The 25,821-nt window shown below is 40.0% G+C and overlaps 1 protein-coding gene across 8 annotated transcripts in view; it reads left to right on the top strand.

The window, feature by feature from the left end:
- LOC136433288 (protein SON-like) overlaps positions 1–25,821 on the top strand; it is a 58,041-nt gene that overhangs the window by 11,822 nt on the left and 20,398 nt on the right. The window lies entirely within an intron of this gene.

The raw sequence follows: 25,821 nt of genomic DNA, 5'->3' as shown, positions 1-25,821 counted from the left end.
TTGTACCAGGAAATATGATAGGATAAGTTTGAAAATGTATGCAAAAATCGTTCTCTCCAAGCAGAGGTTAGGCTCCGGTTGTTTTTTGACGTCTTCATAGGTGCTTTTATCGGGCTTTGAAAGCTTCTATTTTGTCAATTTTTTTCTTGTTTGGCTAGGCAACATCAAGAAAACCGGACAAAATAGAAAGCCTGATTAAGGTACCTAAAAAGACATCAAAACCAGCCAGAACCTGGAGAGTATGCAGATGAATGTGGCATCTTTCTTCACAACAAATGTTGTGGGGCACTATACCTAGTGTTGAAGGATTTCTCCAGTACCTTCTTAGCAGTATTTGTCAGCTCATCCGTGACAGAATTGTGTCACAGGCTTGATTAATAATATGTAATCAAGGAGTCTTCCCCCAGGTAACTCAGCCAGCTGTCTGCCGCAAGCCTCAATATTAAAACTTGACGTATCACTAGTCATTACTCCTCCTTTAACTACTGCAGTCCTCATCTGGGAAATTTCCTCTCCAATGTTGTAGTTATATTTTACATCCCCCTACTCCCCTGATGCGAGGTGTACATGCAAAGCAAACATATTAATCAACTTTTTTTCCAGAAAGGAACTTCTGAAAGAAAATGTAAAGACATGTACTCCTAGGTGGATAAGTTTGCAGTTATCCTACATCCCCACCTCCCCTGATGCAAGGATATCAATTTTTTAAAGAGAAAATGACTTCTAAGATAAAGGCATGTAGGTGGAGAAGCTTGCAGTTATTAAAGATTTATGATAAAAATAGGCTATCAAGTACAATTTAATGCTGTGCAGTATTCGAAAACATTTCCTTAAACTTTGCAAATGAGTAGCTTTTGATTGCCCATTGGATGTGGTCCGGGGATACAGCTGATCCATAGCGATGTAGAGGGACAGCTTCCTCTCCCTTCATTATTGATTTGTCAGGAGGTGCAGATAATGGGATCACGATGGCAGCCAAAGAGCTGCTATTTCCCACCAGAAGAACTCACAGGGGAGTGCTGGTAGGGTGTAGGTGTGTCTCGTATTGGCATGCTGGTCCACTAGTCGTCTGTGTGAGTTTGGTTATTTAGTCGTTACACGAAATGTTGTTTTACCAGTGTTTAGTGATACATCAAGGATGTTTCCTGTAGGCAATGAAGCATGCAAATGCACCTTGAAATTGATTACCCTCACTGGATACAAATAGGCTGAACTGAAACTGTGCATGTTTTGAAAGCATCATCATCATTCATTTTGACTTGAAAGGACTTTGCGTTGCTTTATGCAATTGTATACTTTCAAGCTTGTCACTGTTTTATATATAAACGATGAATTCTTCTGTAAACTTTGCTTTGATCACCATAACAATGTATGCCTCCCTCGCTCTCCTCACGGAAGAATAAGCTGCTCGTCAATATTTTATGACAGATCCATTACCTGTGAAACTTGGAGTAAAACTGTGACAATGGATAGATGAGTCGATTGATGCATTGCTGATAATAGAGTTTCACTGATCCCAGGAAGCAGGCACGTAAGTCTGCACACATCTGTAAATTACATTCTCAAATAGTCTTACAGCAGATTCCATTATGGAAGGTTGTATATCAAGATTTTATGTTCTTCCCATTATGAATACTCTTTCGATATTGATTCTGGTAAAATGTTAACGCAACAGCGCACAGTTGAGTCTTCATTCTAAAGTACATGTAAGAAGGTACAAAAAAGAGAACAACAAAAGCTTCCGTATTTCGAACGGTTACCGATGTTTTTTTGCCATGTTCACATCGCATACAGAATCCCTTGAAACAGAATCCTTGGATGAAGAACAGCACCATATAAGGCATAATCCTGCAGATACTTGCAAATGGATTCTAGATCCTCTCTATCTTGAATGGTGTTGGTATCAGACGAGGATGTATGTAAAGGTTTAATGACGCTTATGCTGACTTCTATATTAATCACTCAAATGTGAGTCTTTAGGAAGTTTTGGTCATAAAAGTTGATGAAAACGCAGTACCCTTGCAAAATGACCTTTGAAAAGGTCACTGATTGCAGCGTTAATGTGTGGTGCCCCCAATAGGGGCAGATTTGAATGCCGTCAAAGGCACTTTCAACTTAAGCTTTTAGAAGGAAATGACTCAATTTGAATCCCATTTCCAGCATCCTAGATCAATGGTCATTTGTAGGGCAGACCACTCTGAAAGTGACCTGTGGCTATTCCATCTCATCAGAACTGTGGGGAGGGCCAGGCTCCGGAAAAATTGGAAGGCCTGAATACACAGAAAAGCTGAGACTTTTTCAGTTGCTGAAAGATGAACATAAAACTGTTATGGTATTAGTACAGAAAATTGAATTGAAAGCAATGCAGTGTTACAGAAAAGTTGTCAATTTTACACCTGCCAAAAAATGATATCATAAAGATGGACTGGCCTGTATTTGGCCTGTAGGATGTGTCATCAACACTGTACCATTTCTGTTAAGTGCCAGATTGTCCACTTACAAAGTTGATTAGCCTATATCCGACATTTTGGACTGTAAACATGGAACAGATGGAAGGGAGAAATCTTTCAATATCAATTATATGGTAGGGTGAGAATATTGGTGCACGGTGGGAAAAGGGTCAGGTTGTAAAACATTGTACCTTCAAGGTTGAGTGAATTGGAATGGGTCGTTATGTATTAGATATTGGTATATGGCCATTAGTCAATCAGAAATACAGTCTGCATGAACTCATAAAAATGGCCACGGCCGAAGAGAATGTGATCTTTCAAGGTCAAATAAAGGTTGAAAAAAAAGTTCTTTCATCAGGTTGGGGTATGTAAATCACCGGGTATTAAGGTTCTTAACACGCAACCAATAACAAATTATCTGCCAACGTTTCTTTAATCCTTCTGCTGCCTTTGTTCTATCTCCCACAGCAAGGTGGCTCAGTCACATTTAGTATAGGGACTTGTAACCGAAATGTTGGCAGGTAATTTGTTATTGGTTGTGCAAAAGAACGTTGATACCCACTACAGTTTAAACTTTCAACAGTTTATGAAGTTGAGCAGCTCTCAGTGTTTGTAAATATTTCATTCGCTCAACAGTGTCGTTTTTGCTGACTGTGGTAATACATGTTGAGTGCCATCGGTACAGTTCCCTACACTATGCTTAGACTCCCTGTGGCCTCATAGGATTTAAGAGGCAAGTCCAATCATGCAGCCATGCATTAAAAGTGCATCAAAGTTAATCAGAAGACAAAGACACCCTATCAATTATTCACATTTCCTAAGGCCCTTGTTGCCTTAATTTAGGTGAGCAACTGTTGGTTGATTCAGGTGGGTTAGGGAGATAAGTAGGTAGTGGGACACTTGGCTTGCCAGCGGGGCACAGGTGAGGAATAGCTAATGCAGGTGAGAGGCAGTGTCAACTTCTTACGGTCCTGTGATAGAAGTGTGGGGTGACCTTCCTTAATGGATGGCACTGGGGACAGGTCATGCAGTTTGGGTGTTGAATATTTCAGGGGAGGTGATCCATCAACTGTACATGCACGTCGCAACAACTTGTCAGGTAAGAACCGCTGATACTGAGGAACCTGTGCTTAAATAATCTACTCAACTTTAAATCATTAACGGTTATATGCATCATTGATGTTTTCCTGATAGCTTAGATTTACAGCTTGAATTATTTGCTAATAGTGAGTACTAATGATTATACCTGTAGTTTACTTGGCGAGGCATGTCTTTTGTAGCTGTGCTGGAAGGTTGTTATCACTCAGACGCCGTGGATAGCTGTACAATGTATGAAGGGTATGGCCAGACTCCCTTCTGTGCCATTACCAGTTGGATTGTTCGATAAGCCATCAATGATACATATGCATGATAAAGCCTGTATAAGCCTTTAATCCCCAGAAGGCGGCCTTTATTTGAGTCAAGGATGGAAGACTGCAGGCGGAAGCCTCTTATCCTGTGTGTGGCATGAAGGTATCCGTTCCTGTGATTATCAGTGTCTGATTGAAGTGGGGGAGAAATTGAGCTTGTACTCCTATCGGCATGATAAGGGTAACAAGACCCCTAGCCCTGGCTTAGGAAAATGACCCAATTTAATCTGGATTACAGATATATAGGAAGCCTCCTGTGTAAGGAAGGCAATTTGATTTGATTATAGATGCCGTGTCTTGCACCCCCCGGCCACACTGGGCAGCTGAGGCCTTTCTATGGGATGATTAAAGGAGACAGGGACAACACATGCCTGTGTTGTGGACCAGTGGCTTCTGGGCACGCAGCCACCAGATCTGAACTTGTCAGTGGATGGAACTGTAATTACCTGACCCAGTGGCTTGACTCGTAAGTCTCAGGGCTTGAACGCATCCCATCCAGGTTGAGCATGATTCTACTTACCCGCTGGTGAGGATGATTGTTGATCCTTGCCTTTCCAGCAGCGATTGTGGAGTTGAGTCACAAAAGTCACAGATTATGATGAGGAATCAATTGACAAATCGCATGTTTGATATATGTGGATATCAATGCTTTAATGTGTAAAAACACATCAAGGACAAGAAACTTACTGACATTTTTGATTACAAATGTAGCACAAAAATATCTTGCTTTTAAGGCAAACAACACAATTGAAGTTATGCCAAAAAGAGACATGCCTATCACATTAAGAGTATTACTGGTACAGCACTTTTCTTGCTCCCTCTCTGCTTTGAATGTATTTTCTTCCTAGATTTAACACCCATTGATGGGGATTCAGCTATATTTAGATATGTATAGATTTTCCTTTCATCAGCTGCATTGCCCCGTGACATTTTGACCCAGGCTGCAATATCCATCGCTTCTATCCATCATGAGAGCCGTTTGACTTTCTATAATTCAGCTGCAAATTTCATAGCTGATTGGTTTCTTGGTCGGTGACATTGAACTGACATTAGAAGTTTCACTTTGGATGGTCTGCCTCGGTATTAGACATCTTTGTTAGACTTCTTAATGTTGTTGTAACACTGGTGGAGCTATCTGTAACTGGCACTGAATAATGTCATGCTGTTGTGTGACCATGTGTGGAAGGTAAGTTTAGTTTTTGATAGCTAGGAAGGTGTAATTATTGCTGACTCAAATCAAAACTGCCGTGTGCAACATGCAGTATTTCTGTTTGAGCAATGAGTCAGTTCATTAGTTGTCAAATACATGTCCATTATTCCAAGTACTGAACTGAAAATACTGAACATCATTGTCCTTGGTGCTGTCCTTGGTGCTGAAAAGCAATACAAGTAAAGAATTGGAAGTAGATTTGCTCTGTGGAATATGGTTTAACTCAGGGAATGTTCGAACAAATGTTTTTGGTCATGCCGTTCAAGTTCATTTCTTTATCATAACTACAGTAATGGTTATATGGTGTTGATAGATACCCAAATTTAATGTTGCGTTTTAAACGCTGACTTGTATCTTTCGTTAAGCAGACCTGTGTTTAAGTATTGTACATATGGTATGAGATCTATAGAATCAATTGTCTAACTTTGATGTCCTGCTGTCCCTAGCTTTGGTGCTGAACACGATCCAACACGATCCAGTTGGATGGTAGTATTCCAGCTTTATTGCTGGCTATCAACTTGGACATTATGCTTAGTGGGGCATTGGTTTTTCACAGCAATAGTCATGTTTCTGTGCTTTGCTGCAGATGTTTTGTCTTCAATATAAGTTTGAAAGTGCTGTAACATTTGACTTACAGCAGAATTGCAGACCTCTCCTTGGTGCTGAAAAGTTTTCAGATTGTTATTATTATATGTTTTCTATGAATACTGACAGCTGCAAACAGCATCCTGCTTGCCTTGTTGACAAAGGCACTGCTTGGTAAATGTCCTTGGTGCTGAACAACATTCAAGTGAAGGTGCAGTGGTATTTCTTATATAGCATTTACTTTGGGACAACTGATGGTCTAAGAGAGAAGTTCCAAGTAACAAAAATTATGTGTGATTTGTGTTTTTCGGGTCCGTCTTTCTTTTGCCCTATGTTTTGACTTGAGGTTTTCATATACTTATAGTACAAACCAGAGGGTGGAAATATGTATGATTTTGATTCATCATCATTCCAGGGTGTTATCGCTCCTTTGGAGGAAGCCCTCCCTTGATTTTGATTCATCAATTTTGATTCATCAACAAATAATTTCAGTCAAAGTTACTTGCACTATAAGTTAAAGAAGGTTTGAATTCTTTAATTCCTTTGGACTTTCCCTTGCTCATACTGGCACAGGTACTTCTGCCTTCGCTCTGCTACCTGTACATATATCTCACCTTAGAGACTTGAGTTCTAAATGTGATCTATACTGTTACTGGCTGGCTGCCAGTTGAATTCTATGGCTTGTAATGTTGTGCCTAATGCTTGTTGCTGCCTCCTAATCCTATACAAGCCTGTGCAGTTGTCCGTAATGCGCTCCCCTGCTGCCATCCTAAAGGCCATGGACATAATGTAGTGTTATCTGGGGTGCAGAAGGTACGGAAGGGATGGGGGGCTTTGTAAGCGCAGCAGTTCTAAGACGAGGATGGAGAACGCCTCTTTAAAGGAATGCCTTGACGTTCTTGATGTACATGCTAAGATTAGCTTGGAATGTCCTTGGAAGCTTAAAGTATTGAGCAAGGCAATTCTTACTTATTGGATGTGATCTTGAATTTCAAACACTTTGATATTGGCTGTAAACCATTCTACAGCAGTCTGCACATCTTTCAGTCATATGCTCTCCACTATCCCTTATTTACATCAACGTTCAGAAGAGAACAAAGCAACATTGACTCAGGACTTCTCAGCCAGACATGGCCCCTCAGTATTTCCTCTCTTATTGTGGTAAAAAGGTGATATGGATATGATCAGTAAAAACGCCAAATCCTCGAACGGAACGTTTGCATCACCCAGCCCCCAGCTGAAAGTTGGGTTCATAACTTAGACAGTCTGATGAGAGGAGGTGGACATTAAGCTGTCTGCATGATGGGTGTGGGGGTGCTTGTCAGCACTTTCAATCTGCATACAGAAATTTTCCATTATCCACATGAAGAAGTGAAGTAATGCATGTGTCATGGAAATGTGAATATGAGTGGGAAGGTATGTTGTATATCAAGCGTAACAATTCTATAAGGAGCTCTTAAAGTTAAAGTGTTAAAGTTTGGGATCGTTATGACTGATATAAGTTTCAGGAAAAGGGGAAGGTCGCAAGTTGAAGTGACAGCCCTCTTTATCATGTTGTATGATACTCAAGAGTCTTGCCACACTTCAACATTCCTTGAAAACGACCTTCACATTCTTGTCTTCACTTGGGACTTTGTCTTAGGTTGTGATGCATAGATGCTTTTCTGGACCGAAGATCAGAATTTAGATGTTTCCATTACTATCTCACGGAATTGACTAGAAGCATTCTTTGAATGTACGCCCACGTCTGCACTTCCTGCTTATCGCTATGCAAGGAGATGGACATCGTCTCAAGCTGGAGCATGCCCAGGGAAAGGTTAAACAGACAAAAGTGCCCAGGAGGGATTAGCAAACTTGTAACAAACTCTCTCATCTTGTCTAGGGAAGATTACATAGTCACTCTAATTGCAGAATATACTGAAACCTTTTAATTATGAAGCACCTTATATGTTACTACTGTTGATTGATTTCTTTGTGTTGAAGTTCAATCAGTCTTGGCGTAAGAAAGGGGAAGGTTTAGTTGGAAACCCCGAGGAGCTTTCTTTTTAACGTCAGCATCCTCTTAAAGCTGCAAAGGTCAGACTTGTACATTGTAAATCCCATAGAGCGGTACATGTACATGTACATCCTTGGGAAAGGTCTATGCTCACTGAGTGCATTTTCTAGTTCTCACCGTGATTGAATTGCCATGTTTTGATTGCCGTCATTGCGAGCCTCTGCGAGGCGTTGCCTGATGAGGTGGGGATAAAGACGGATGTGGCCTCCTTGCAGGTGTGCCAGGTTGGTTGATAGCAGTGGGTTTGTGGTTGTTTCTGCCATTAACCACATTCTAATCAGTGGCATCCAATCAGTGCTGTGAGGGTACATGCTCTGGTTAACGCATCATTGGTGCTGCTGATGTTGCGTGGTGCAGGTCTTGATGAGATGTTCATCATGTTCTCTTATACTCCTGATTGGGCTGCAACAAATGAATAAATTGGTTTTTCTGATAAGTAAGTGTGAAGTTGCTTCTAGCAGCAAATTCAGTGATTTCAGTCTGCACCATTCAAAGACTTACATGTATTGTATGTTGTGAATCACAGACAGTTTCTGGTGAAGTCAGTTAAGACAAAAGCTTATACATGTACATTTTGTATCTGGTAGCAAATCTAGACTGCAATCCTTATGAAAATCATTGAACTGCATTTCTTAGTGTTGAGTCAAGTTAATGTCATGTGTTAGTCATTGTGGAGATAACAGAGAGCAAGGTGAGGATAGAACAACCTAAGAGTTCATAAAGTATCCAAGTATCCAAAGGAAGTATCAGAAAATCAAAATTCCCTTCCTCCTAATCGTATCATTATTAAGTAACTCAAGCCCGAAATATTTTCTGTCTTCTGGTATATGATATACTCTTGAATGTCCTTGGATGTTTAAAGGTTAAAGCGAGTTAGGAGCATGCACAGTGGAAAAGAATGAATGATTTATGCTAATACCACACCCTGGGAACATAGATGCATTTTTAGTGGTAGAATTTTTCACATTTGTTATAGAGTTACGTCTAATAGTGGATTACAGTAAGATAAGCTGGTCCATTTAGTGGAAAGTGTAACCCAACTAAATGACTTCCAAAGAGTCATTAATATGAAGGATACATGTACAGGTTCATGTAGATGTAATTAGATGATAGATGTACAAAAATATCTTCACTGCAAGAAGCCATCACCTTTTCATAAACGTAAAATGATTTGCACCGTGAATAAGCTAGGCTTTGCAGTGCCATGATTTGTTAGCAGTGATGTAAAGGTTTTGTACGATGGGAAGGTATTACAGAGGCTTAGTGTGAGAAAGATATGCAGCGTTATACCGCTGGTGGAATGTAGATAGCCCTTCTCCTGTCTGTCTACCTGCATATCCAATCAGCGTGGCGGCGACGGAGAATTGTAGTTGCTCAGCGTGATGAAATCCTGGGATTACGCCCGGAAAACAGGCCATGAAAGGTGAAGTGGGCGGGAGCATACGATATATGCAGATATAGTTTTTTTATCTCGAGATTTTGGCTACACCTGCTGCCTATAGGGCACAAGGCCGTGCTTGGATCTGGAATGCTGTTTCTACTCCAGGTAATTGTGCTTTTGCTGTTTAGGTGAATTTTTTCTCTCTATGTGGTTGTGTGCAAGTCATTTTAGAGCTTTGAATGTATCGTTAGAGGTTGCAAGTTTGTAAACCTTATGAAACACATGCTAACTGTTGTACATTGTATATCAGTATATGTAAAGATGGGAGAGGTATACGTGACTGTTGTGAGAAAGAGTTCTAGTATGAGTAGTAGAGTATGCAAGGGCACTTTTTGTAAGGTGCAATTATTATAGACAAGCGGGTCCTTAGAGTCTGTCTGATATTGAGCCTGGGGGAGGATATTTTCCAACGTGGTATACCAGCCTATTCATCTCCATGGCACAGGAGGCATCAGACAAGCCTGAAGCTTTTGATTGCAGTGTAAGAGTCTGATATTCACCACCTTCATGACCTTGGTTCTCCATCAAGCAAAGACAGCCTGGCAAGTCCCCGAGGAACTCCACCCAGTAGGCTGTGTCTTCTGATAGGACTCAACCACTTTGACATATTGTCAAAATGTGTTGTGGTTCACCTTACCAAGAAATTCAACAACAAAAAATCAGCATCTAATAGCTTGACTTAAGTATGCTTGTCTGTTACAAGTGCCAAATATCCCTGTGGTTTATCTGTGTTAGGAATTTGCTTAAACATGACTTTGATATACAATATGCTTAATAGGTATTACTCGTTTGTTTTATACTCTTATTATTACATTACAAATTACACCTCTGATATTATGGGATGTAATTTCTCTGTAAACCCCTCATGATTTGGACTTTGTGAAGTCTGCATTTGATATGTGATCTAATTTGCTTACTCTGACTTGAGTTTTAGAAAATTTGTTTCAATCAACATGGAGAACATTACTAATAAGTCTTCTCCTTTGTAGTTGTACTACATCTTGAGCTTTATTTGTATTCCATACAAATATTATCAGAGACACTGTTACAGAAGGGAGTATACATGTATATGTATAAGACCTAACAAAGTAGATCCAAGGGGAAAATGAATGTATCTGGAACATATCTGAATGCCAAAGCATCACCTGCACGTGAGTAAACTTAAGTAGACCAGCAGCAAACTCTGATGAATGTCTTAGATTCTATTCCAAGGCTTTATTGGACTTTCCTTTGGTTTAAGATATCACCACTAGTGGTGCGGATCGGTCCGGCCGGACCGGTTCCGGACTTGTAAAACGTTTAGGTTCAAGTCCAAAAAAACCTAAACGTCTGGAAACAAGTCCGGACTTGAAAAAAATTCTCTCACTCATACACGCCTTTTTGTTTTAAACCATCTTAAACCTTCCTTAAATCGTGAAATTTGTACTAGAAAAATATAAAAACATTGCTGTTTTTGTGTTTATAACTGAACTTTTGTATTAATTACTGACTGTATATAATTCCGTATATATAGTTTTCAAATTACATGTAAAATATCTGCCAATATGCAATTTTACATGTAACACGAAAAAATATTCCAAAATTATTGTTCAGGTCCGGACTTTCAAGTCCGGACCTGAACCTAAACCTGTGGACTCGAGTCCGAACCTAAACCTAAACTCGGGTTTAGATCCACACCACTAATCACCACAGGGAAAAACAGATTTGTAATGGCTTCTTCTTGATGGGATCTTGAAGGAACACTACAGTGAGAGGTAAGGAGAGGAAAGTTGTTCTTGTGGGACTCTGGGTCAGAGAGGTACTCAAGGACAGCTGGGGGTCCTATATAAAAGAATTCAGGACTTACATGTATTCTATTTCATTAAATGCGTTTCTTGCTTGAGAAAGCAGTTGTAAAGTCTTTTGTTTTAATTTTTTTCCTCGCTGTATCATAATTGTAATGAAATAATATAGGAAGCATATTAATTGCTCTGTAGATGTGTAAATATACTGTAGGGTAGTGGTAAGGGTTTGCAGGTGTGTTTACCTATGGTTATGGTTTTCTTATAGAGCTTTAGGTCTATTTCTCTAGCCCGTCACTTTAGGTGATATCAATCTATGCAATTGATATTGTGTAGTTCATGCACGTGTATGTGCTTTCTGTGTGCCTGGGTATTAACTGCATTCCTTATTCCCACTCCCAGTCTAGCTTTTATATTCTGCACCTACACATGGTATCACTACCCACTTTCCATGCAGCTTTCTGTATTTCATTTAAAAGGTCTTCTCCTCCGGAAATACGTATACAGTACACTTGAATTTCCTTTTTCGAGAGGCACACAATTGATCAAAATGCCGTCAAAATGTTGCACCCTCTGAACATGTGGAGATCAGATGGTTTTCCTTATAAGCGGCCAGAATGCTCATTAAACACTTTGGAGAAACTTCAGGTCCCGTAACGACCATTAACCTGGACTTGACATCGGCGCGGCGGAAGAAAAATTATCTCTGGCAGACGTTTGGGTCATCTCTTTTCATTTTTTATGTCTTCTGTTTAATGGCTCGTTGACTGATGATATTTCAAACATGCCGGAAGAACAAAGGTGGAATGCAACATTGATGTTGGTGGGTATTGAGAGCCTTGGTGGGTATTGATAAAGCATTGCTGGGCATGCATGTACCTTTTCATTTTCTGGTGGATGAAAGTTCAAATGGCTTTTGTGGCTTGCCTGATTGTTGCTGTTGAATCTGTCTCATGTCGAGCAGGGCTTTGAGCTCACCCGGTTAGTATTCAGACTTGCTGAAGCCATACATTTATCTGGGTATGGGAAAAGCATTAAGATGCAAAATGGCATTGCACTTTGAAACAGCTTGGGAAAATTGACTGCTCTTAAACATGCTGCCGGTGCTGACAGGGTGTATTTTAGTGTTGGATGAAAAGCGGATGTGCTTGTCAATTCAGGTCGTGGCTGTGGGATAATTCCACAGAGTTGTGTCTCCATCATCCAAATTGCAAACTTGGTAAAGATGTTTGTCAAATCTTAAGTGGTCTCAGACTCTCAGACTATTTCCAATGAGGATTTCAAGTACTTGCATATTATTAAGTAGTCCTGTGTAAATGTACAACGTGTACAATTTGGATGCTCATTTTTAGGCTATGGCGTAAAAGCTTACAGTCAAAGACCAGTTACATACATTAAATGCTTACCGTTTCATTTTGCAGCGTAAAGGTGAAGATAAAAAACATTATCAGTAATTAAACATGAACATTGAATTTTCCCTTATCAGTCATTGAACATGAACATTGAATTTTCCCTTCCTTGACTGTCTGTTGCCATGACTATCTACATGTACAATGTACCATATTTGGTGGTCTAATGTCCCCGTAAACCACAGAGGTCCATCACGTCATGTAAGCTGTATAAGGAGCTTTTCCTCCATGTCAGTCATTGTAAACATTTTTATCACTCTGGTTTGGATTATAGTTAGGATTACAGTCATGGCATGTCTTGATTACCTTTAGTGATAACTGTTTCTTCATTCCAGCTTGCTCCAGGATAGATGGTGCCTGGGTTCAGAGTAATTGGAAAAGTTATTATTGTGATCTTGACTGTTATCAACAAACTGGAGAGGACCGTAATGCTCTCTAATGATGTAGCCAACATGTTTTTTGAGTAATATTGTCTTATCAGTGACAGCCACATGTGGTCTCTTGTGTTTAAGGGCTTGTAGATGCAGTTTAAGAGCTGCTTTCTTGCCTCGTGGAAATTGCAAGTTTCTCCCCTATGAGACATAATGCCTACCTTGTGGTGCCACTAAACTGCCTCAAGCAAAATGCGACTGTCTGCATTTTGCTATCCATTTGTACTGGAAGTCGTTGTAGGCTGTGAGGACTAGATGTATTATGCTGCATCTTATGAGATATTTCTTTGAATCTCATTCTTCCAGGACTCACTGCTGTTACATCTTTGCATTTTTCTTCCACAAAATTCTTGTTTCTATAAATTAGAAGGTGCTAACAAGTCTTGGCTACAGATTTTTATAATGCCAATTGTGTCTTTCAGTACTCTCACCTCTCAAATAGAAGTACCCCCTGGAATATAAGTACCCCCCGGAATAACCTTCAAAATCTAATATAAGTACCCCCTGAAATAAAAGTACCCCCCGGAAAATTTCAAAATTGACGATCGAGGTAAACTGTGTCCACACGACTGTCCGTGGGAAATAAGATAATAGCAGGTAGGTTGCATCTATTCAATTATGCCTGAGGACCATACCTATTAAGTATATGGATATTGAACAGAATAACTGTACGCTTGTTCAAATGATGATGATCTGCTCGCCACTTCGATAAAATAAGATAGTAATGTTGAAAATTTGGGCATAGGTTCCCCGCTATGACCCCTAACCGGGGGCCACGGTGCTTCAAATTCAACAAGTGAAAATGTACATGATACAGTGTATAATATTATGCATTTTCTACTTGGAACTTGCAGCAAGTGATCAAGGAAAATTGTTGTACATGAATTTCATTATCTTTTATCATTACTGACATATATATAATCAAAATCATCAGATAGCTAAATTGTTCCTAATCATATTTTCTAAAGACATTACCCCCCCCCCCCCCCAAAAAGGGCAATGTCCATAAACTTTTGCTCCATAGCGTCGAGAACAAAGTTTTTGTGAGACGCTCGGATTTCGAGTTCCCGCGGTTAAGCCCACAATATTGAACAGAGCTCGACTGTAAAAGTAGCACAGCGTTTTAGGCCGCACAAACGAAGAAATTACCGATTACACGTTGACAATAGAAACGGCCCTTTACCGCAAAATTTGGAAAATCTTACGGTTATTCTAAAATACAAACCCTCCTAAAATATAGATAGAATTCTGTTTCTATCGTTGCCGCAAAATATAACATTTTCCACGCGTTTACGGTATCATTTGAAAGATCGTAATCTGCACTATGCAATATGTTGCTAGTTTTACTGTCACCACGCCTGATGGTGCCGCCATGTTTCGATGGCAAAACATGCTGTTGTCTACCGCTCGTTTTGTGCCGTTCTTAGACTTTGCGGCCTCAAAACACATTTCACAAGGGAAGTTAAGTTATAATTGTTGTATTTACGTGTAATGTATCTTCTGTGAACGAATTATTCTCCCGCCCTGCTGCCGATAGCGGTCATCGAATTCTTCCCTGTGCAAGATTACTCGACACGTTTTTTGATCAGCGTGCCGCAAGTTTGGTTTACGATGTAAACAGAGACTGTCAAAGTTATTTACATAAAAATTGTATTTTGAAATGTCAGTGTTGCGTCTTATTTTCCCCCAATAACAACGTTAACTTTGTAATGTCATGGCGAGATCGACCGATATGTTACGAGTGCCGCAAGGATTTCACAAAGGCTGCCGCCGGTGATAGCGGTGGGGAAATCAACGCCGCTAGGCCGAAAAATAGCGAATTACTAGCAAAAATACCGGGGAAATATGAGCAGAAAAACCTAAAATTTCGATTTTAGAGGGATTTCTGGTTAGCAAAATCCCAACTTTTGAAAAAAATAATAAACGTACCGTCTAAAATAAGAAAGTACCGGGCGGATGTTTAGGCGAAAAAAAATAAACGTACCGGTACGTTTATTTGAGAGGTGAGAGTATTTTGCCCAGTATAATGTATGATGTGTCTAATCTGTTATGTTCAGCATCTAACACCTGTGCCTTCTTCTCATACCTTAGTCTTTACACATGCGGCCAGCCCATTCCGCCCTTCGTAGTTCCCCTTATGAATTGCCTCATGTTCACCAGCCCTCCTAATCACCCAAGCAAGATGGATAGCACAGCGAAACGCCTGTCCAAGAGGGCGGCGTATCCTGCTCTAGACTGTATCTCTTCCTCTCAGCGTTTAAATGTGCACTGATCACTGCCGCTGGCGGTAGCCGTATATCCTGCATTACAGGTGGAGTAGCCTCCACTTGCTATGCATAGAGTTACTGAGTGATTCCTGCCCTCTTCTCTATATCTCCGTGCGCCACATTTTCCTTAGTCCTCCAGGCTTGTGTTATCTGAAGGAAGGTAAGTGTAATGTAGTGTGAGTTTTGATGTCATGTGAAGGTGTTGATGGCTTGGTTACAAAAGAGGAGGGAGCCAGTTGAAGTTGATGACGGATTGCAGTCCTGGGTAGCCTTAATGTCAGCTTCAGGGATGTAAAGATGAAGGGCTTTTCTTTTGAGAATGGATCTTCTATGCATCATCTCTTTGAAGCTGCAATCAGTATTCCAAGTCCTAAAAGATCTGAGGCACTTTTTCAGCATGAACGGGTGGGGATGCAAGGACTATTTAGAATGCGGAAAGATCGTAGTTAAATTGGAGGAAGGGTTAAGTGTATTGGTAAATTTGTTAATCCCACTTGTGGTAATTGTGAGTTCTCCTTCCGGTGTGTTTGAAATGTTAGGATGAGTGCAGGGATGTACTTTTGCCCTTCCCCTCTATCTCCTGGCCTGCCTCAGTGTAATACCACTGCAAGCAAGATGCAACATTAGGCAGCCTAAGTAGCCCATCCTGTTATTGATTTTTGAAAAATGAGCTGTTATTAATCACAACACCTGGTCCACATATATGCAGTCTTTTTTTATGATGATGTCGTTGAGTGCTTATATTTTAGCTGATGTAGAATAAAAAACACCTGGTCCACATATATGCAGTCTTTTTTTTATGATGATGTCGTTTAGTGCTTATATTTTAGCTGATGTAGAATAAAATGTTTTTGGCTACTTTGGTCAAAATGGGGATTAAGTGCTTATCTATAATGTTCCTAGATGGGTTAAAGCAAGGTACAAATGTACATGATAACTTTATTGCTCAACAATTGTACAAGGTACAGAGTATGGCATTCACTGGTACATAGATACCATTCTACTAGGCTAATCCGTCTATCTTATACAATATGGTGTACTAGTCTATCTTATACAATATAGTGTAGTAGTATGGGATGACAATGGGATTTTACAATTATTGGAGGAGTTTCTTACGTCTAGACATTCTTTGATAAATTTCCCAATGTATACCATGCATGGGTTGTCACATGTCATTATGTACTTAAATTTGCTATTTAAGTCCATTGAGATAAATCCTGGTAAGTCCAACGATAGCATTGAGTATAGTGAATTACGTAAATCAAAATATTTGGGACATACAATCAAAAAGTGATATTCGTCTTCTACTACCTCTGGACAAAATGGACATGTGATGCGCACTTGCACACTGCCTAAATAGGTTGAATGGGTTAAACCAAAGGAATTCTTAATGTCATACTAATCCTTCTAGTAGGATTCAATCTTAGCCTTGTGAAATCAAAATTACAAACATGGCAGTCATATGGAATGAAGAAAATCAATGATTTGACTTGTTACCTGCGAAAGAGGGAAATTTTATAGGAAAATGTCCCATAGATGATAGAATAACCCACACCAAAAGGAGTTCCATTGGGAGGTAGAAGTATTTGGTTTTTGAACTTCCCATCATCTTTCTCTGTCAGCACTGAGTCCTCTAACATGCGACTCGTGCACAATCTCAGGAGCCAAGCATTTGATTGGCTCGGCCTGATGCTACACACTTGATTCAAGAAGCAATCCTAAGTTAGATTTAGGTTATTCCACAACCGAATCCAAACTCTGGAAAAATATCATGAAAATACATTTTGTCTATCTAGATAGTTACTAGCTGAACCTGCTAGCTGTTAGTTCAGATGTCTGCAGATTCCATAGGATCCATTTGTTGTAATGTTTCCCATCTGAATCAGAAGTATTAGGCTATTTGGCAACAGATCTGAAGGGTGGACATGGATCATCGACAAGCATTTGTCCCTTCACAAGGTGAAATCCTTCAGTTGTTCAAATGGCCGAGAATTCCATTGGTGCAGTGGTATCCATCAACTGGCCATCAGTGCCTGCTCTTACAATATCCATCACTGGGCAGACAAGCAGTGGTCAGCCTACGATCAATCCCAGCCCCATACAGGTGATATCAGCATTAATTTTTCCAATCATTGTCTAATGGGGGTCAGGAGACTGACCTGATTTCAAGCGATGTTTCTAGTCAGAGTCAACCTGGCTTTTCCTCTGTAGTTAATTGGTTCAGCCCCCTGATTACAATATGACTTAAAAATCAATACGACTGTTTCACAGGAGAATGATGATTATTGTAACGCAATAAAGGGATGCCATCCCTCATCTCGCTGGAGGGAAGATTATGTCTGCTGTTTTCCATTATGGTCTACAAGATTACTTTATGTCTTACTGCTTTTGGATAATCCAATTGACTGAGATTGATGATCTTACAAGGTCCCGGGAGGCGAGGCAGTCCCACCTCTTGTTTGATTACCTCAACGTGGATAATGGTTTAATGTTCAGTGCACTACATAAAGGCTGGTCCTGATTTCCAGAAAGCAGAACTTGAATTTGGGCAGTGGATATACCATATACCTCTCTGTGCTCCTGGGTCCAATTAGCTGGACTAGAATGTGGTTATGTACACTGTCCTGCTGAGAGAAGTTTTAGGAAGGAATGTCATCATGGAGAGGTTCCTCAGCCCAGGGCATTGCTATCATGCATGTTGTATTAGATTTGCCCCTGTGTGATTACCCTCCCCCTGGGAAATGGTCTATTCCTCCCACCTCCGCTGGATGATGAACTTAAAGGCCACCTCCTGCTTCTCACCTTCTCCGGAGGGCTGACTGCTGGGATGGGCCTATTTTTCTTCCCATTGGTTAGCTATGCCAGGGATCCAGGGTCAACAGCGAAGCATGCCAGTCCCCAAATATATTCCCTGCCTATGTTTAACTCCTTGTCTCTGTTATCAGTCGACTCCAAGCTGTAGCCGGAGTGTCAGCAAGGATGGTAAGTGCCTCTCTCCTGATTGCCTTCCTCTGCTGGGTCGAACCCTGCCTTTTGAGCTTCTACAAATGGTGTTCTTAAGGTGAAAGTTATACTACTGAGTTGGTAGGTGGTATTTATCATAGAGATGGCCCTGCTCTAGTTTCCTGAAATAAAACGAAGCATACCAGGCTGTCTGCAGCTCAGGATGGTCCACGTTGGAAAAGCTCACGGAAGTGGACCACTTAAGCAGCTAAACAGTGTTGAAATGTGTACGTCGCACTATTTATTGCCGCTTGATTGATTTAGAGGACATTTATTTTAAACTTTAGAGCTTAGCATAGTCCAGATTGGAGTAGCTTACGTAAGTAGACCACTTCAGGAGCTAAATAGTGTTGAAATGTGTATGTTGCACTGTTTATTGCCGTTTGATTGATTTAGAGGACATATCCAAATCTGCCGCCTTTCTGATTGTTTTATGGATGTGATTTAGTGGACAATGTTGACACAAGCATAATCAGAGAATATTGGGAGATTGAGCACTTTGCCTGGGTTTTGTTGATGAGAGAATTTAAAGTTAACAGCTTGGTAATGGGCAGATGTTGCTCTGTCACTTCGCTGAGATCATAAGAATACACTTTGCTACTGACAATGTTACTTTATGTGATAAAACGTCTGGGCGCCAATTGTCACTGAAATCATTGCAAAAGGTGAAGATAAAATGCTGTGGAATCACACTTCTGGGAGTCCTTGTTTTACACGGTGTGTCAGGGTGGAGATATTACCAGGGCAACTAATAGACAGTCATTTCCTCTTGAGGTGATCCTTTGTGGACGAAATCGCCCCATTCCTGCAGTGATTGATGGCTAACACCTGCATCACTTCATATTCTATTCAGTCCTATGGTTGTAAATGGCAGTAAAAGATGGAAAAGAAGAGCGGGGTACGACAGGACCGTTCGTTTCCAATCTTTATGGCTGGACTTGAGGTACATTTTACAGCAATGCATGTGGGCATAGAAATATATTCCACCTGTGATACACATCTACAAAGACAGATATGAATGAGTTTGAAAATGGCTATTCTCAGAACCTGCTCTGATTGCTCATTAGCCTGTGATTTATGCCAATCGATTTATCTCCTTGCCATTCGGGCAGAGGGTGAGTCTGTAGCCCCTAAGACATAGTTTGTTTCTGACGCAGCCTTATTTGGCTGTTGCACCTTGGTGCTGACTTTTCCTCTCAAGCTCGTGTGTACATGTTGGCACTTAGCCGTGTTTGCTCTGCATCTTCTGATGTTTGCTCGCAAAATCCACAGTCAGAACGTGAAGTTGGCAGGAGTCAGTCAAAACAGAGATGGTTATTTCAAACCTTGAAGGCTCCACAGGTATGGAATTTTCTGTGTTTTTGTTTTTTGAATCCCCTTAAGGTATTAGAAAAATCAGCTAACTGTACTTGAGCATTTTACAGGACTAGCTGATGTTGGCTGCTGGGGATGAGGTAAAGAAAAAATAGATTTAATTCAGAATATTTTGATGGTTGAAATAGTCTTTACTTCTTGTGAAGGGCAGAACGATAAATGCAACTGTCAGTATTTGTCTGTCTTCATCCATCTAGTTGAAATGTCAGATTTTTAAGGGCCACTGTGTTGTGTTTTACTGGACTTTATTCTATATCAGCCTTTTTATGTTTGGTACGAAATAAAAGTCATGTCATGTTTGAAATCTTTATTGTAGAATAGAGAGAGATCATACTGCTCTCTGCGTAAGAAAACACAGATTACGTTGGCATATATTATTATGCATCATTCAAAAGTGCTTTGGAAGTGTCTGATGGAATTCTTTCCATAAAGCAAAAGCATACATCACAAAACTTAATGGCATACATATAGAGTGTCAGAGCAAAATTCGTTTTCATTTTTATGGCCGATTATATAGGCTGTCATTTCACACAGCTAAAGCTAAAAGGTGATAAGATGTCTGCAGCATTATGATTTGAGGATTGACACACATGGTATCATAATCATATTCAATCTGCAAAAGTGTTAGAGCATGATTCTATAACTACCTTCTTTGCAGGGCTGTCATTGGGACCCATCCCTCTGTCCCAGGATGGAAATTTATTTGTGGTGATGCACAAAAATCTCACATTGGCTGTCCTTATTGAGGGACAAAGCTCTTGATGTCACATGACATGAAAATACATTTTCATAAGCTCAAGCTCTTTGGCTCTAGCTCCCTCCACCCCACAAAAAAGTTGAAAAGAGTGGCTGTGCTGAGTGAGACAGACAAAACTTAAAAGCTGGAGACAGGCCTGCATGCTTCCTTGTGAGCTCATCTGAGTGTAATTTATACCATGGCAGGTTGTGACATTTACTCAGAGTATGTTATCATTGGTAAGGATTGAAGTTATCAATGTTTCAAGATTTTACTTATTGATGCTGTCTGACATATTATCTTTTAAGGTCATTTATACTCATTAAAATATAAAGTCTTGAATTTGCATGTAGGTTTTGCAGGAAACGATATTCTTATGCAAGTAAAGTATTAATGATGACTCAGTTTCAAGACTTGTGTGCTTAGTTGATAGTCGAAATGGAAAATGTCAATGGCAGATCAACAGATCAGAAAGGATCATGGGGCATTTCAGGAGGTGAAAACAGGAGTGAGAAATATAGCTATGAGGTAATAGCTCACACATGGGACAACTCTGCGGGTAACCTGCCTAATAGTTTGCAGAAGAGTTAGGTTAGTTTATACTGTGAGGTGAAGACAAGGGTTGCGTATCACAGGTGTTTCAGATGATTCTCGTGTCAACAAAGAAATGAAGACTGTAAGTGTCTCATAGCACGCTTATTAATCATAACTGATAAAATTCCTAGGGACAATGCATAAATGGTCTAATGGGATGATATGAAAAATGCATGTGAACTGATATCTGTGATCATGGAAAGTCTTGCCTTCAACAAGCATGGTTGTTGATGTAAATTTCAGGCTCAATATGAAATAGCTTTCTTTATACAAAAATGAAATGTAGATTGTGTTAAGAATGATATTTGAATCAGATGTTTTATTCTTTCGATACTGTATAGCTGTTAACGGCCATTTCTGTCTTCAAATTGTTACAAGTAAACCAATGGTTTTGATAATCATTTTAAAACTATTTAATTGTACATCAAACCATTAACTGAAAATAAAACATTCTACTGTGCTATCTGTTTCAAATTGGCCTGATGAATGCCTGCCAGCCACATTTCTACATTATAGGAATTCCTCCACATCTCCAATGGCTGTGTTGTGATGGCTGACGTTGGCCACACAAGGTGCAATATGAGCAGCTAGTTACCACTCTTCTGGGGACCCCCACTTAACCCTGGCCCCCAGTGACGACCCTTCTCTCACCCATTCTATTTATGAATTCAGATCACTTCTTTTTCTGTCAAATAACATGAATGTCAGAACGTGTGAGCCACACTGTTCCCTACCCTTGGTGAGTTCCCAAAGAATTTTCGGTCCAATGGATGCATTAACCTGGATGATACTTCGGAAATTAGTTTTGCAACCTGACCCCGTAGTATGTAAAAATGGTAACTATGTATGTATCCAATGGTTGGTTTGCTGCACATGAGTGTGCCTGCGACTATTTTGGGCGATAATCCTCAGGTCTACTGGCTTGTTATCCACATGTGGCAAAGTCATAAAACTATAGTCGGCAACAGGGAATGTAGACCTCTCCCAACGCTGCATAGTTTCCTCCATAGGATTTATTTTATTACTTATGTTTAAAATCTACATGCAGTTTGAAAAGAAGTTGCTAAGTTGCCTTATTTCATAATGATTACGATTAAGGAGTCTTAGACTATTCCCAGAGTTTGGATTGAGATCCATATTGCGGGGCCGTGAGAGTATGGTACACTAAGCTAATAGTAATACATTGTATTTTCCCCTAGAATGAACTCTTTCTTACTAAAGACCCGATTAATTTATGACATACACTACCTGACCTATGGGTCAGCCCAAGCTGGTGAAACCATTCATAGCCTCCATGGCTGAGGTAATTAGCTTGCTACAGTACAGTTAGTTGATGTCTATGATAATAACACTGACAGTAGTTTAGGCTTTCCAGTCCCAGCTAGAATTGATGGCCCATACAGATAGGTAACTTATGACTCGTAGTTAATAGGATATAAGGTATGATGAATGAGGGACAGCTGTTGCACATTTGTTAGCTCTTCCAGAGTGTTTATTCTTTTTAAATGTATTTCAGCAGAACATAAAGGAAAGTAAATTAATGACTTAGAGACTTGTTTCCAGTTCCTATAGTCTCCATTTGAGCTCAGCCTCCTTCCTGCCCTGAAAATACTAATCATCATCACTCCCTACCCTATTGGAACATTCTCTAACAAATAAACATGACTTATGGGATGTTATAGACTGGTTCTGGGTGAGGGGTAGAAATCTGTTGGAGTAATGACAAAACTGTGACGCTGCATATTCAAACAGATTGTCTCCGCACCAGCGACTCTCAAGTATTGTGATTTCCAACTGGCGTTTAATTTTCTTTTGAAAAATGGTCTCCCCATGGCCAGCGAAGGAGACGGTTGCCGCAGATGTTAGCTTGGGTGGATCGAGACTGGTATGTTTCTGTCACTTGTTGGATAGAGTGTGATTTCATTCTCTAGGCATTTCTGTAATGGCACATAAATTTTACGATGGCTGTAAAAGAAGTAACTGTGTGTAGATAGAATTTAAGGTATGTAGTGTTTGAAGTTTGGCTGTTCCTGCTCAGATTTTACCACTGCAACTTGAGAATTTCACTGCTAATTGTAATGGGTTATGTGTGTCTAGGGATTTTTATGTGAGACAGCAGTATAAGGAGTTCATTACTGACAAGGAGTGGTCATTGTAATGTCGCAGGTAAGGAATGAATCAGGAAGGATTGTGGGTGGAAAGAGGTGTGAAATCAGAGCAAGGCAATTTGTACCAAGTGGCAGAAAAAAAATTGAAAAAGAGAAGGTAAACTTTAAGAAAATCTTTGTTACAACCCTCTATTCAACCTAGAAAAATGAAATCCTTAGTTGATGTGAAAAACCCTTTACAGAGAAGACCTTCTGTTTTCTTCCATCCCTATGACTATGAGAAATACCTCTACCAGTCCTGCTGCTCAGGTTCTGATGGCACAGATTAGACAGGATTATGATTGATTAGTGCCGTGGAGACTGGTCTATAGTTCTATTCCTGGAACAACATGAGGGTGCACAGGTGACCTGATGCTCAGCAAGGTCATCTCAGAGGATTTAAATCTTGATTGCTCAATGAAGGGGAATTGGGAGGAAAGAAGGTCTTTCATCATTCATGGTCCAAGGGGGATTTAGTCCAAGGAATGGCTGTAATTAAATAACTTTCCTTGTTTTCTACATCATCCAGCAACAGTGGGACGGGAGCTCTTAACTGTGTTAAGTGTGTTTTTGGTATCAGGTACATCATCATGATTTATGGTCTATTTAGCATAAAGAGAGATGTGTTTCCTTGGGCTGAAACTTGGAATGAAATTGTGAGGAAGAATAAGGCAGCTACAAAAATAGAGTTTTCCAAAGTGCAGCTCAAACTTTGTCATCAATTTTGTTTCTGAGTCAGTTTCTTTGCTGCGTACATACTCGCATTTTGTGGTACCCAATTCCTGACCCCATCTTTACTTGCACGAAATGATGTGTAGAAGAGCGATGTAAATGTAGAGATAATGAAGGAGGGCAGACAAGTCAGTTGTTTACACTGGGCTATTTCACAACTGATTAGTTTTCCCCGTAGAGGTTACCTTCACTGCGGGGGTTCCTGTATCTACCTGACAACTACCTGTCAGTAGCAGGACCCTATCTCATGTATCTTCCTCCAGTTCTACTGACCCTTGAAATTACTTCCTAATACTGACTGTAACTTTTCCTACATAGTCTGACTTTAATGGTCTTCTGTGTGGAGAGGTGAAATTGCATGTGTCATTAAACTGAAAGTGTAATATCAAGGCAAGGATTGCAAGTTTTAATGTCAAGATGAGTGGAATGTAACTGTGATACTTGTACATGTATTACATGTATCCCAGTCATTGGTTGGTGGAAACTTATCATTGTGGTACATTCAAAGCCTGGCCATTTTGCTGTTCTGTCCATGATGTAGATAATTGCTGGATGCAATACATTATTGTGCACTCCAGATAGTTTAGGCTGTAGCACCAGTAACTAACATAAGGGCCAGTCAGTTTATTGATTGATTAATTGATTGATTAAAAAACTGTATGTTGAGGTTTGGCGTATGGAAAAGGTTTAGATTGTTGTATACACTGAGTAGAACATGCCCGTCTATATTAATTCTTTATCTCAGACAAAAACAGGCTTGAAATCATACAAGACAACATAGAATATATACAGTTGTACATATAGCATTACGGAAAACATAGGAACATGGCAATCAATGTACACAGACACCTCCAGAGGTTTTGAAGTAGGAATTGTGGTAGATCAATATCATTGATTCACTGTCTTCATTTACATGAAATACTGAATATACTGTACCTGTAGTCTTCTACATATAACAGTATATATGCACACAGATGGCATGGTGATTGAGGTGGGCTCATTTCATACATATTTATATACATTTTATAGGAGACATCATTTATATACAACATACTTGGTAATAGTTCAAAGTGTTGTTATTGTTTTAGGATCAATCTCTGCCAAGCGGCAGACTTCTCCATAAAACTCCATCCATCAGACAGGCAGGCAGTGGAACCCGGTAATCACCCGCTATAATCACCAATAAAACTCCATCCCCCACCTGTTCAGCACAGTACATCCATCCCCCACGCTAACCAGACATGGCCTTTCTCAAGGACAGTTTCAGGGTATCCAAAAGTCAAGGGTGACTATTTCGTACCATGTAGCTTCAACAGTGTTACTGTATTATTGAATAGTTGCACGTAAAATGGTTGGTATTTCTTTAATCAGGACTTGGCCAAGAAAATAAACACCCTGTATGTTGTACTACTGCAGATATATCATCATTGGGCCGATGTTGTAGTGAAAAACAAAAGTTACACTTGGCCTCAAGGCAGCAGTTTGACTTTCAACAGTTTGACTTTCAAGTCTGCTTTTACATAGATTCATATTTACCACGTCACATGTAACATTATTGGAGGGAGAAAAAAATTGTAATTTCTTTGGATCAAACATCTACTTAAAAAATCTGCCTTTCTTGCTTTGATACAGCCGCCGATCGTTAATGACCTGCAAAGATATTCTAAAAGATGAATTTGTTAATAGTACCTTGAATGTCAAGAAGATGGAGGTTTTGGAGGTCTAATTGGTTACTGATGATGCCATGAATAGATGATGACTATTTGGCCTTTTGAAACCCGGCTGCCTACGGCGTACATAAGGACACACAGATTGGTATGTATTAGTCTGCAGGGATTTCTATAGGTTTGCCCTTTCCTCAGTAATGATGTTGCTGCAAGGTGACTTACTGATTGTGCTTTTCTAATCTAAGATTTCGGCAATTTCTTCCTATGAGTATTTGCGTATGATTTATAACCTTTTGTCTCTTGCATGGCGTCTCCAAGATTATCGACAAAAAGAATAAATTTTGTTGCCAGCCTTGAAGGCAGTTAAAACTAGAAGATATACACCTCTGATAGAAAGATGGAATTCTTAAGTGCATGATGCTTAAAGTTTATGCATAAATCAATCCATGCTAGCATAAAAGTTTGATCTGTCTGGAAAGTGATGGCATTTAGAGGAGCTGAGCTTGTCGTGTAAATCCTGATCAGAAGG

Source organism: Branchiostoma lanceolatum, chromosome 1 (genome assembly GCF_035083965.1).
Source record: "Branchiostoma lanceolatum isolate klBraLanc5 chromosome 1, klBraLanc5.hap2, whole genome shotgun sequence".
Taxonomy (NCBI): Eukaryota; Metazoa; Chordata; class Leptocardii; order Amphioxiformes; family Branchiostomatidae; genus Branchiostoma; species Branchiostoma lanceolatum.
This window is presented reverse-complemented; position numbering and strand designations above follow the sequence as displayed.